Source organism: Lithobates pipiens, unplaced genomic scaffold (genome assembly GCF_037356315.1).
Source record: "Lithobates pipiens isolate NorthernLeopardFrog02 unplaced genomic scaffold, aLitPip1_a1.2 Scaffold_23, whole genome shotgun sequence".
Classification (NCBI taxonomy): Eukaryota; Metazoa; Chordata; class Amphibia; order Anura; family Ranidae; genus Lithobates; species Lithobates pipiens.
The window spans coordinates 299,150,650-299,163,198 of record NW_027507785.1 but is presented as its reverse complement, the minus strand read 5'-3'; the positions used below and the strand labels follow the sequence as shown (position 1 = coordinate 299,163,198).

At 44.3% G+C, this 12,549-nt stretch overlaps 1 protein-coding gene and 1 non-coding gene across 2 annotated transcripts in view; both read right to left on the bottom strand.

The window, feature by feature from the left end:
• ADGRL4 (adhesion G protein-coupled receptor L4) overlaps nucleotides 1-12,549 on the bottom strand; it is a 253,358-nt gene that overhangs the window by 79,117 nt on the left and 161,692 nt on the right. The gene's annotated exons all lie outside the window — the stretch shown is intronic.
• LOC143928602 (U6 spliceosomal RNA) lies at nucleotides 5,886-5,992 on the bottom strand. The gene has a single exon (XR_013262443.1). It is a non-coding gene; the product is annotated as a U6 spliceosomal RNA (small nuclear RNA).

Sequence of the window (12,549 nt, the reverse complement as noted above, 5' to 3'; positions counted from 1 at the left end):
TGTGATTTCAAGAAGTAGGAGAAGAAGTCACAACATTGAAACAATACCTGCTCTGTTATTTCCAGGCATTGAAGAGAGGATCTGGCCTTTGTATTTAATTCTATAGCACCGAACATTCCGTATAAAGCTTACTGAAACGCAAGAACTATAATATGATATATTGCAGCTCATCGGTATGCAGATGACTGCATTTTTTTTTGTTGTTCTTCCATCATATTTTACCTGATGATCCTGACAGTAATCCTGGTAATAGTAATCTTTCCAGTCTTAGCCCTTGTACACACGGTCGGACATTCCGACGGAAAATGTCCGATCGGACCATGTTGTCGGATAATCTGACTGTGTGTGGGCTTCATCTGACTTTTTCCATCGGAATGTCCGACCAACAAAGTTTGAAAGCTGGATATAAAAATTTTCCGACAACATGATCCGATCGGACTTTGTCCGATCGTTTGTAGAGAATTCCAATCGGACAAAGTGCCACGCATGCTCAGATCAAATTCCTAGCCCTTGTACACACGGTCGGACATTCCGACAACAAAATCCGTCGGATTTTGTCCGAAACTGGTGTTGCATACACACGGTCGGACAAAGTTGTCGGAAAATCCGATCGTACGTAACGTGATGACGTTATTTTGTTACGACGGGACTACATTCAGGCTAGTAGCCAATAGCTTTGGTCTAGGAATTCAATCTGAGCATGCGTGGCACTTTGCCCAATCAGAATTCTCTACACACAATCGGACAAAGTCCCATCGGACCATGTTGTCGGAAAGTTTTATAGCCCAGCTCTAAAACTTTGTCGGTCGGATATTCCGACGGAAACAGTCCGATGGAGCCCACAAACAGTCGTATTATCCGACAACACGGTCCGATTGGACATTTTCCGTTGGAATGTCCGACCGTGTGTACAAGGGCTCAGACCAAAGCTATTGGCTACTAGCCTGAACGTAGTCCCGTCGTAACGAAATAACGTCATCACGTTACGAACAATCGGATTTTCCGACAACTTTGTCCAACCGTGTGTATTCAACACCAGTTTCGGACAAAATCCAACGGATTTTGTTGTCGGAATGTCCGACCGTGTGTACAAGGGCTTAGAGTAAGGGGCGGACCATCCATAGGGAGAGCACGAGCGCAGCCCCCCCCCCATCCATGCATTCGGCCCCCTAATCTACATGCAGGGTGCCGGACACATGGATTTCAATAGGGGTTTGTTTTTTTCAAGCTTTAATTGGCTTAAAAAAAGGGTGGGCTCGGGGAGCAGAGAACTACTCAGAAAGAGCCGCTCGCAGCATGCACAGTGGGAAGCGGCTGTGAAGCTGCAAAAGTCATAACTGGTAATAAAACTATGTTACAGAGGGGCTGGCAAACCGCTGTTATAGTACTAGTGACAAACCGTAACATATATGCCATTTGTGTTTTTCCACTTTAGCTTCCTATTTAAGCTATAGATCAGGGATGTGCAATTAGCGGACCTCCAGCTGTTGCAGAACTACAAGTCCCATGAGGCATAGCAAGATTCTGACAGCCACAAGCATGACACCCAGAGGCAGAGGCACGATGGGACTTGTAGTTTCAGCTGGAGGTCTGCTAATTGCAGATCCCTGCTATAGATGCTATTTAAGCTGCCACTTTTAGCCCTTGTACACACGGTCGGAGATTTCCGACAACCAAATCCGTCTGAGTTATTCCGACGGATTAATTCCGGACGAGGTCCGGAAGTGATGTTGCATACACCTGGTCGGACTAAGTTGTCGGAAAATCCGATTGTACATAACGTGATGACGTTATTTCGTTACAATGGGATTACGTTCAGGCTAGTAGCCAATAGCTTTGGTCTAGGAATTTGATCTGAGCATGCGTGGCACTTTGTCTGTCGGAGTAGGCTACACATGATCGGAGTATGTCCGATCGGAGAATTTTGTCTGAAAATATTTCCGGCAAGTTGGAAAAGTTGGTCCGTCGGATATTCCGACGGAAACAGTCCGATGCAGACCACACACAGTTGGAATATCCGACAAAACGATCCAATAGGAAACATTCCGACGGAATCTCCGACCGTGTGTACAAGGGCTTACTGTTGTCAGTCACTAAGCTAAAGCCAACTGCCGCTGGCAGAACGCTAGTAAATGGAAAAAAAAACCAAAAGGAGGTTCTAATCCGTTAATGTGAGTGAGTGAGCTACTGGGGCCATATCTGTTCCAATGCTGGTTAAGTTGTGCCTGGAGTTCTGCTTTAAATATACTATAGAAGGGATTTAACGAAAGCAATTTAATAATTAGCTCAACAGGATCTCAAAAAATAAAAAGGAATTATATCACGGTCACTAGTCATCATGAGCACCAAAACAGATTATATTTTCCAACACAGTGAATATTTTTAAACCAATTGTACTAAACATTAATTAAAACAATTGGTAAATTAAAAACATGACTACAAGCCGTGCCCTGTATGACACGCTCTACATATGTTCTGATATAATTGACAGACGGAGTGACATGAACACTTTATAGTATTATGGGTTTTTTTTTTTTTTTTAGAATCACATTCTATATATCAATCATGTAGTACTAATTGTGTTTTTAATTGCTACCATATTGTATGGTGATATGCAGTTAATTATTTACAAGTGACATGCAGGGACCAGATGCAACATACTTCATTTACTGTTGGTAGTTCTATATATTTTATAAAGCTGCATATCTCAGTATATTTAGCATATTGGACAGATGTTTAGATCAGGTGACCTCTGCTGCTGTATGCTTCATTTTAACAGCTGCCTTTTAGGTATGCATTATGTGTATAGTACAGAATTTCGGCACCCCAGGAAATGAAACATTGTGTTATCTGCTCTTAGTTTGAGGCCGGGTTCACAATTGTGCGGCAAACGCTCCAACATTGGGAGCTCATGTCGCATGACGTGTGATCATCAATGTTTCCCTATGGGAGCCATCTTAACTGGTCCGACTTTGAAAATGCTCCCTGCGCTACTTTGGTCCAACTTTGATTCTATTTCAGCCCATTGAATATCACTGAAGTCGGATCAAAGTCGGATCGCCCTCTTGCCTGATCTGACTTTGGCATGTGACTTGTGCTCTGAAGATCTTGAGGGGGAGCTCCATGCCAAATTTTAAATAGAAAAACGGCATGGGTTCCCCCTCCAAGAGCATACCAGGCCCTTTGGTCTGATATGGATTTTAAGGGGAACCCCTTATGCCAAAAAAACGACATGGGAGTCCCCCCAAAATCCATGCCATACCCTTATCCGAGCATGCAGCCAGGCTGGTCAGAAAAGGGGGTGGGGACGAGCGAGGGCCCCCCCCACAGAACCGTACCGAGCCGCATGCCCTCAACATGGGTGGGTGCTTTGGGGCAGGGGGATGCAGTGAGGCCCCCCACCCCAAAGCACCTTGTCCCCATGTTGATGTGGACAAGGGCCTCTTCCCGACAACCCTGGCCAGTGGTTGTTGGGGTCTGTGAGCCCCCTTTAATAAGGGGGCCCCAGATCCTGGCCCCCTGCCCTAGGTGAATGAGTATGGGCTACTGAATAATATATGTGTATAGCATAAGAACCAATATAGTAACATAGTATTCAAGCAAAGAATCCAATGTTAAGTTAATCAGTTAGTTGTGAACTAAAGGAATAGTGAACATTCAAAAGAAGGTGCCCCTCTTATACCCCCCCCCCCCACTTCACCATGTTGTCCTGCTCCTAGCACAAATTCCACCAAATCCCTCCATCTAGCAAAAATCCCCCATCTCACATAACCCCCCCCCCCCCTCCTTGCACAATTCCCCTCAAATGCCTCATCTAGCAGAACCCCCCCCCCCCCTCCTCGCACAATTTGCACAATCCCCTCTCCTCGCATATATCCCCCCAATCCCCTTTCCTAGCACAAATCCCCCCAATCCCCTTTCCTAGCACAAATCCCTCCAATTTCCACATGGATTTGTGCGAGGATGGGGATTTTTGGTAGGAGAGGGGATTGGGGGGGATTTGTGCGAGTAGGGGGACTTGTTCAAGGTGAGGGAATTGGTGGAATTTGTGCGAGGAGGGTGGATTTCTACTAGTAGAGGGGATTAGGGGGATTTGTGCGAGGAGGGGGGATTTGTGCTAGGAGAGGGGAGTTGGGGGGGGGGGAATTTGTGCTAGTAGAAGTGGCAGGACAACATGGTGTCACCATGTTTTAACGCACCAGGTGACACCAACCCTAGTGATGCCACTGCTGAGTTTGATACAAAACGTACTGATACACAGCATTAGAAATTATACAAGACACTATCAGAGATAGTTCAAGACCAGATGGGCAGATTGTTAGCAAAGGAGCAAATGATGGTTAGGAACCAAGTCAGTGGTCAACTATAAAAGGGATTTAAAAAAAAACAGACAGGTCAGAGGTCTGGAGAAGAGTGTCAGGATGAATGGGGAGTAACCAGGAACTAGGAACCAGAAGAGCAAGCTGATGGAGATGGAGGAACTTGGCAATAATTTTGTAGACTACAGAAATTGGAAGAAAACCTGGATTGCAGGAGGTGCAGTAGGTAAATGCAACAGCAATACATAGACAAGAGGATCCGGGGAGGAAAGGAGAACAAAAGAAAGTCCGGCAGCAAGGATGCAATACAATTTGTAAGACCCAGGAAGCATAAGAGGAACATCAACAAGGAGCAACTGAGAAGAAGGGCACCAAAGGGATGACATGTGCATGCAGAAAAATGTCGTTTTAGTTGCGGGTGCATTCGTTAGATTGAAATTTTGTTTCTTCATATTCGTTGTGTTGGTCCATTTTGTTTTTGGGATTTGTTTCGATTCATTCTGTAAATTTGTCATACTGGGTTGATTCTTAAGAGTTTTCCAAAATTCTTTCTTCAATTGTCGGACAGATCCAAATTCATTGTGAACAATAGCTGATTGTTAAGTAGCGGGCAGCCACTGCGTCCTTACCAACCCATGACTCATCTGCTGCCAGCGGGATTCCCTTCTTCCTCACAACCCTGGCTCGGTGGTTGTGGAGGGTGCGGAGGAGTGACTTATCTGATGAAGGCAGATCCCAGCCTCCACCCATGTGAATGAGTATGTTGAGGGAATGTGGCCTGGTATGGTATGGGCAACAGCATGAGAGATTCGATTACATTATACAACGTAATCTGAACTTTGGGAAAGAAGAGCCTAAGGAAATGCTTGCTTTTGGCGACACCATCTGAAATGCCAATTAACTGGAGCTTACTGATTGCTTTTTAAGGATAAAAGCATAGCTCCCAATGGTCCCTGATTTAGAACAAAGTCCCTCTGTCCCCCTTTCCTCCTCATTTGTCCCTATTTATCCCCATCTTTCAAAAAGTGTTTCTCAGGCCGCGTACACACGCGCGGACTGTTCGCCCAACTTTGTCCGTCCAACAGTTTCGGCAAACAGTCCGCTCAAACTTAGCATGGACGGACATGGTCACACACGACGGACGAACAGTTTGCTGAAACCGTGCGCGATGACGTGAACGGCACGTACGACGGGACGAAAAATACGACGTCCTATACACTGCATTATAGCTTTCGGCGTGAAAATCCTTTCTGAGCATGCGCGCAACTTTGTTTGACGAACAAGCCTACACACGAGCGGACTGTTCGCTGAAACAAGGTTTCAGCGGACAGTTTTACGGAATTTCCGAAAAACCTTGTCCGTCAAACTGTCCGCTGAAACTGTCCGCTGAACACTGTTCAGCGGACAAAGTTGGGCGAACAGTCCGCCCGTGTGTACGCGGCCTCAGTGCTAAACCTTTCATCCAATTTCTAAATTGCTACATTTGTAAAATTTCAAAAGCCAATATAAAGGAATAGTAGTGGTGAAAAATGCCCTTTTGGGTTTGACTAACTATTATTTTTTATTTTTTTAATGGAACGCTTCACGAATTTGTGTGTCATCCTTGCGCAGGGGCCATGCTAATCTCCTCTGTATCGTTCCAATTTTAGTATATGTGCTGTCGAAGCGAGCACACCATTATTTTTTTAAATTCTCCTTTAAAGGGGCATGGCAGGGTGTGTGTCCTATGCCTACATACTTTTGCTAATAGGTGTCCCTCATTCCCATCTCAAAAAGTTGAGAGGTGTGTAAAAGGTTTGATTTATTTGTATTTATTTGAATTTATTTTGATAAATGTATTCTCTTGCTGTACATTGAGCCATGCTGGAAATGTTCATTTTGAGGTGACCACAGGTTCACTTTAACATCTGCTGTTATTGTTGCTGCTAATAAATTCATTGCGCAAAATGTCGGTAGCTGCTTATCTGCTAATAACTGCAGATATCATTAACTCTTATTAGTAAGTCCATCACATAATGAATTCCGAGGGCTGTTTTTATTTTTAGCATTAATGCATGTTGTTGCGGACAATTTAATCCTTATCACGCGATGCCTGTCTTCCAGCCCAAGTACAGAGAAAAAGTGAACTGATTGCATCAGTTTGCAGGGAAATCAAGAACAGAGCAAATTTAAACCTAGCCGAGTCCACCTTGTTTCCATGTCTTGCCATAGCAACACTCAACCATGACATTCGACTTTTCACTTTCAGCTTTCATAAAGTTTATTTTCCCATATGGAGATCCAATCTGTAGCTATGGTGATACAGAAGGACACGAGGGGAAAAAAAAAAAACTTTAAAAAGGCTAAATAAGTTTTGTATCTGTGCAGGAAAAATTATTACAAACCGAGGTAAGAATTGACAAGGCAAACTTTAATGCCGCATACACACGATCAGAATTCTGGTCGGAAAAAGCTCTGATGGTTTTCCCATCGGAATTCTGCTCAAACTGTCTTGCCTACACACGGTCACACCAATTTCCGACCGCCAAGAATGCGGTGACGTACGGGACTAGAAAAAGGAAGTTCAATACCTAGTAGCTAATAGCTTCCATCTTGTAGTTGAGTCTGAGCATGCGTGAGTTTTTGCGTGTCGGCATTGCATACACACGATCGGAATTTCCATGGAAAGTTTTTCCATCAGAAAATTGAGAACATGCTATCAAATTTTTGCTGGCGGGAATTCGGCAAGCTAAATTATGATGGCGCATACACACAGTCACATTTTCCGATGAAAAGCTCTCATCGTCTTTTGCTGGCTGAAATTCCGATCGTGTGTACGCGGCATTAGACCCCTTTCACACAGAGCCGCCCCGGGCGTCAGTGGTAAAGCGGTGCTATTTTTAGCGCCGATTTACCGTCGTTTTAGTGGCACTATTCAGCCGCTAGTAGCCAAAAAGTGGTTAAATCCACCCTTAAAACGCAGCTGGAACGGTGTTTTCCCGGCGGTATCGCAGCGCTGCTCCACTGATTTCAATGGCGAGCAGCAGTGGAGGAGTGGTGAATTCACCGCTCCTTCACTGCTCCAAAGAAGTTGCTGGCAGGACTTTTTCTGACGCCCTGCCAGCGCACCGCTCCAGTGTGAAAGCCTGAGGGTGCATGGAGCAGCTTTTTTTGGGGTGGTTTGCGGGCTCTATTTTTAATGCTTTAGTGCCTGCAAAATCCTCCAGTGTGAAAGGGGTCTTACAATTTATTTAGTAAAGCTTGCGACCTATAACCAGGGCCGGTGCTACCACTAAGCAAACTAGGCAGCTGCCTAGGGCGCACTGCTGCTGGTTTTCCTCCAAGTCTGCATGCTCGGCAGGCTGCAGCATGTAACTAACTCAGTCCGACCGGTAGTGTAATTAGAGGTGCAGTGCAGCACTGGAGCCAATGATAGAGGAAGCAGAGCCAATGCTTCCTGCATAGTGGCGCCTTCTGTCACATGGCCAAATGGGGTGGAGCCAATGGGGGCAGGAAAATTTGGTTTTGCCTAGGGCAGTGATGGCGAACCTTGGCACCCCAGATGTTTTGGAACTACATTTCCCATGATGCTCTGGCACTCTGCAGTGTAGTAGATCATGATGGGAAATGTAGTTCCAAAACATCTGGGGTGCCAAGGTTCGCCATCACTGGCCTAGGGTGTCAAAAATCCTTGCACCAGCGCTGCCTATAACTGCACCTATTACTACAAACCACTGCCTGAAAACTTCTCAGATTGAAAACCCAACATAGGACAATTCAAATAAACAAGGGCTGTACTGAAAGTAATGCAACATGAGCATAACTTTTTTTATTAAGGTACATAGGTCATTCAAATTTCATATGTTGTAGAGTAACTCTTCCTCTATAGTCACGCTTCTTCTTTTTCACTGCAGGTTAATAATGAATACCAAGCAGAAGCCATATGCTGTCATTGAGTTCTTGATGAACGAGGGGTGTCTGACATCCACAGAAGGCTACAGAATGTGTAAGGAGATGACACCATTGACAAGAACTATGCCTTGTTGTTGGTGATTCTTCTCAGTGGTATAATCTCAGTAAACAGTCTGTAGTCTTCTGTGGATTTAAGATAGACTGCACCGCTCCTTCGTCATGAACTCAATGATGGTACGTTGCTTCTGCTTGGAATCCATTATTTACCTGCAAAGAAAAAGAAGAATGGTTACTATAGAGGAAGAGTAAAGCCCTGTACACACGATCGGACTTTCTGATGGGAAATATTCGATGACAGGCTGTTGTCGGTAGATCCGATGGTGTGTATGCTCCATCGGACATTTGTTGTCGGTTTTAAATGTAACTGCCTACTCCCAAACTGTCATTTGAGGTAAAACTCATAGCCAAGTATTATTCCACACAATTTTTTTATTGTGCATAAAAAAAAAAAGAAAACAAATAAAATTCAACCTGCTATCTGTCAATACAACTTAACCAAAAAGTGCATTCTATGCATCTAAAAATATAGTAAATATACCAAATGCAATCATTATTTAACCAAAAAAATTATGTCAAAGCAATAACTCCAAGGCCAATAATAAATGACACTTTATCTCCTCTGATCCCGCAACATGTGTAGTTGACGAACAGCCGTTCAGAAACTAACTGAAAAGCATGAAATGAAAGGCACAAACTGAAAATCGCTAAATGAAAAACGTGAAAAGAAAAGCGCGAATCAGCACTCACCAAACTTCTACTAACACGAAATTAGCAGAAGGAGCGCAAAGGGTGGCGCTAAAGAGCTGAAAAACCACATAGTACGTCTAGTAAGTCACTACATTCGTAATTGTTGGCCGTGTGTATGCAAGACAAGTTTGGGCCAACGCCCTTTAGACGTAATTCCACGGTTTTGTTGGCGGAAAGTCCGACCGTGTGTACGAGGCATTACTCTATAACATGTGACATTTGAACAACTTATGTAAGTTAATAATAAAATTATGCCCACTTTTGCATTACTTTTGGTACAGCATTTGTACATTTACCCATATATGGATAAAAACCCATCTTCCTGCTCCCGTTTGTCTCCAAGCTTCTTGAATGCTTTGTCCACAACCGTATAAGCTTCTACTTCCCTGACAACAACCTTCTCGATCCCCTACAGTTTGGCTTCCACCCACAACATTCCACTGAAACTACCCTACTAAAACTCACCACTCTTGGACCTTTCTGCTGCCTTTGACACAGTTGACCACCCACTGCTCCTCAACAAACTCCACTCCCTTGGCCTATGTGATTCTGCTTTTTCCTGGTTCTCCTCCTACCTATCTCAGCCCACTTTCAGTGTCACAGACAACACCATCTCCTCCGCTCCTCATCCTCTTTCTGTTTGGTACCCCGATGCTCCTCCTATTTTCTCTATACATCCCTTCTTTGGGCCAATTGATAACATCCCATGGCTTCCAATACCGCCTCTATGCTGTATGCTCTACTCTACACCCAGATCTGTCTCTCCACTCCTCAGCTCACCTCCGTCCTCAGTATCCTCACTTATCACAAACTTACTGAGTGATATATCAGTAATGATGTCACACCATTTCCTCAAACTAAATCTTTCTAAAACTAAGCTTGTAATATTTCCTCCTCCCTGATCCCCTCCCCATGACTTTAGCATTGTGATCAACAGAACAACCATTGATCCCTCCACACACGCCAAGGTGCTGGGTGTAATCCTAAACTCTGACCTCTCCTTCAGCCCCCACATCCAATCACTAGGTACATCTTTCCACCTTAATCTCCGCAACTTTTCCAGAATTTGCCCCTTCTTTGGTTGACTACAGTAAGCCCCACCTCACTGGCCTACCCTTACATAGGCTATCCCCCCCTTCAGTCTATTATGAATTCTGCTACTAGACTAGCAGAATCTGTGACTACTGCTTCTCTTTGCCAATCCCTTCACTGGCTTCCCCTACCCCACCGTATAAAATTCTAAATACTAACCACAACATACAAGGCCATTCACAACATTGCCCCAGCTACATCAACAACCTCATCTGCAGATAATGCCTAAATCATTCTCTTCACTCCTCCAAAAACCTCCTGCTCTCTAGCTTCCCTGTCACCTCTTCCCATGCTCGTCTCCAGGACTTCTCCAGAGCCTCTCCCACCATCTGGAACTCCGTGCCCCAGTATGTCCAGTCAGCCCCTACCCTGTCCACCTTTAGGTGATGCCAGAAAACTCACTTATTGAGGGAATCCTACTCCATCGCCACCTAAGAACTGTAGTCACCTCCATCGGATCATCTCCTGCAGCTATTACCTTTTCTACCAACTCCCCCTCCCTTTAGATTGTAAGTTCCATGAGCAAGGCCCTCCTATTCCTTCTGTATTGAACTGTATTGTATTTGTACTGTCCTCCCTCTACGTTGTAAAGCGCTGCGCAAACTGTTGCCACTATACAATTCCTGTATAATGATAATAATATAATAATAATAAATATATTCAAAACCTTTAATTTTGTGAGTGGTCCTACAAATTTGTGTCCCCTAAAATACACCTTGTATTCAAATTTGATCAACTGCATTGAAATTAATTTTGTTTTGTATGAAAGACCTAACTAGGAGTCACGCAGACACTGAGGGTATAGAGAATGGGGCACTATTTTTCCCAGGAAGAAAGAAGAAAGTCTGGCTTCTTTTTTCCCAAAGAGATTTGGCAGCATGACTGGAAATCCCTGCATTTCAATAAATGATGCACAGGCTCAAAAGCTCTTACTGTCATCATTGTATAACTCCTAGTAATGCCTGCCAATTTTTTTTATTTTTTTTTCAGTTTTGTACAACATAAGGAAGGATTAAAATTTTTATTAGATTTGTATTGCTCTATGAGACCTTGTTAGAGTTAATTCTCTCCCCTTCCTATCAGTTGCTCTGTAATGAAAGGGTCCATGTTCAAGAAGAATTTTTAAAGTCCAAGTACAAATATTTATTGACTCCATATATACTGTATGTGTAGCTAGATATAGACATGCACAGAGGCAAAGAGCAGTCTTTTTGATATCCTGAACTTTCTTATGGTCTATTATGCTGAACCAGGGACTGGCAATGAGCACCACTATAAGATCCCATCTCCCGTCTGGCCTATACATGCTCTAAAATGCCTCCTAACTTCCAGAGGGTACTTGTGCAGTCTAAAACTAACAAACAATCTACTACAGGCCAAAACCAATCAGGACTATTCTGTACTCCTACTCCCGAACCTCTCTGCTGCCTTTGCTACGGTTGACCACCCCCTCCTCCTCAAAAAACTCCATGCTTTTGGTCTCCGTGACTGTACTCTTCGCTGGTTCTCTTCCTACTTATCCAACCTCACCTTTAACGTTTCTTACAACTCTACTTCCTCCTCTTCCTCTCTCTGTCGGGGTCCCCCAAGGTTGTGTTCTTGGGCCTCTCCTATTTTCATTCTACACCTCCTCCCTGGATCAGCTGATAGCCTCCCATGGCTTCCAATACCACCTCTACTCTGATGACACCCAAAACTATTTCTCTACCCCTCAGCTCACTCCCTCTGTCTCCTCACCTATCACTAATTTACTATCAGATATATCAGTCTGGATGTCACACCACTTCTTTCATAGTTTCATAGTTAGTAAGGTTGAATAAAGACACCAGTCCATCCAGTTCAACCTGAGTGAGGTGTCTACAACTGTCCCCATCCCTGTACATTGCACACTCACACCAGTCCCTACCCTCAAGGAGCCCACAATCCTAGGTCCCCATTCATATACTAGGGCCAATTTTGGACAGAAGCCAATTAACCTACCTGCATGTCTTTGGATTGTGGGAGGAAACCGGAGTACCCGGAGGAAACCCACGCAGGCACAGGGAGAACATGCAAACTCCAGGCAGGTAGTGTCGTGGTCGGGATTTGAACCAGCGACCCTTCTTACTGCTAGGTGAGAGTGCTAACCACTACACCACTGTGCTGCTTCTTAAAGCTCAATCTAACCAAAACCAAATTTATAATTTTTCCTTCCCCATATGTTGGGTAGTAGGTTCTAGGTGTAGTCCTGGACTCTGAACTGTCCTTTAAGCACCAAGTCCAAACACTGTCCAAATCTTGCCGCCTCAACCACCGCAGCATCTCCAAAATACACCCCTTTCTAACCAATGACACAACAAAGCTCTTAATTCATCGCTGGTCATCTCTCGCCTTGACTACTGCAACTCCCTTCTCATTGGCTTATCTCAACATAGTCTATCACCTCTTCAATCCATCATGA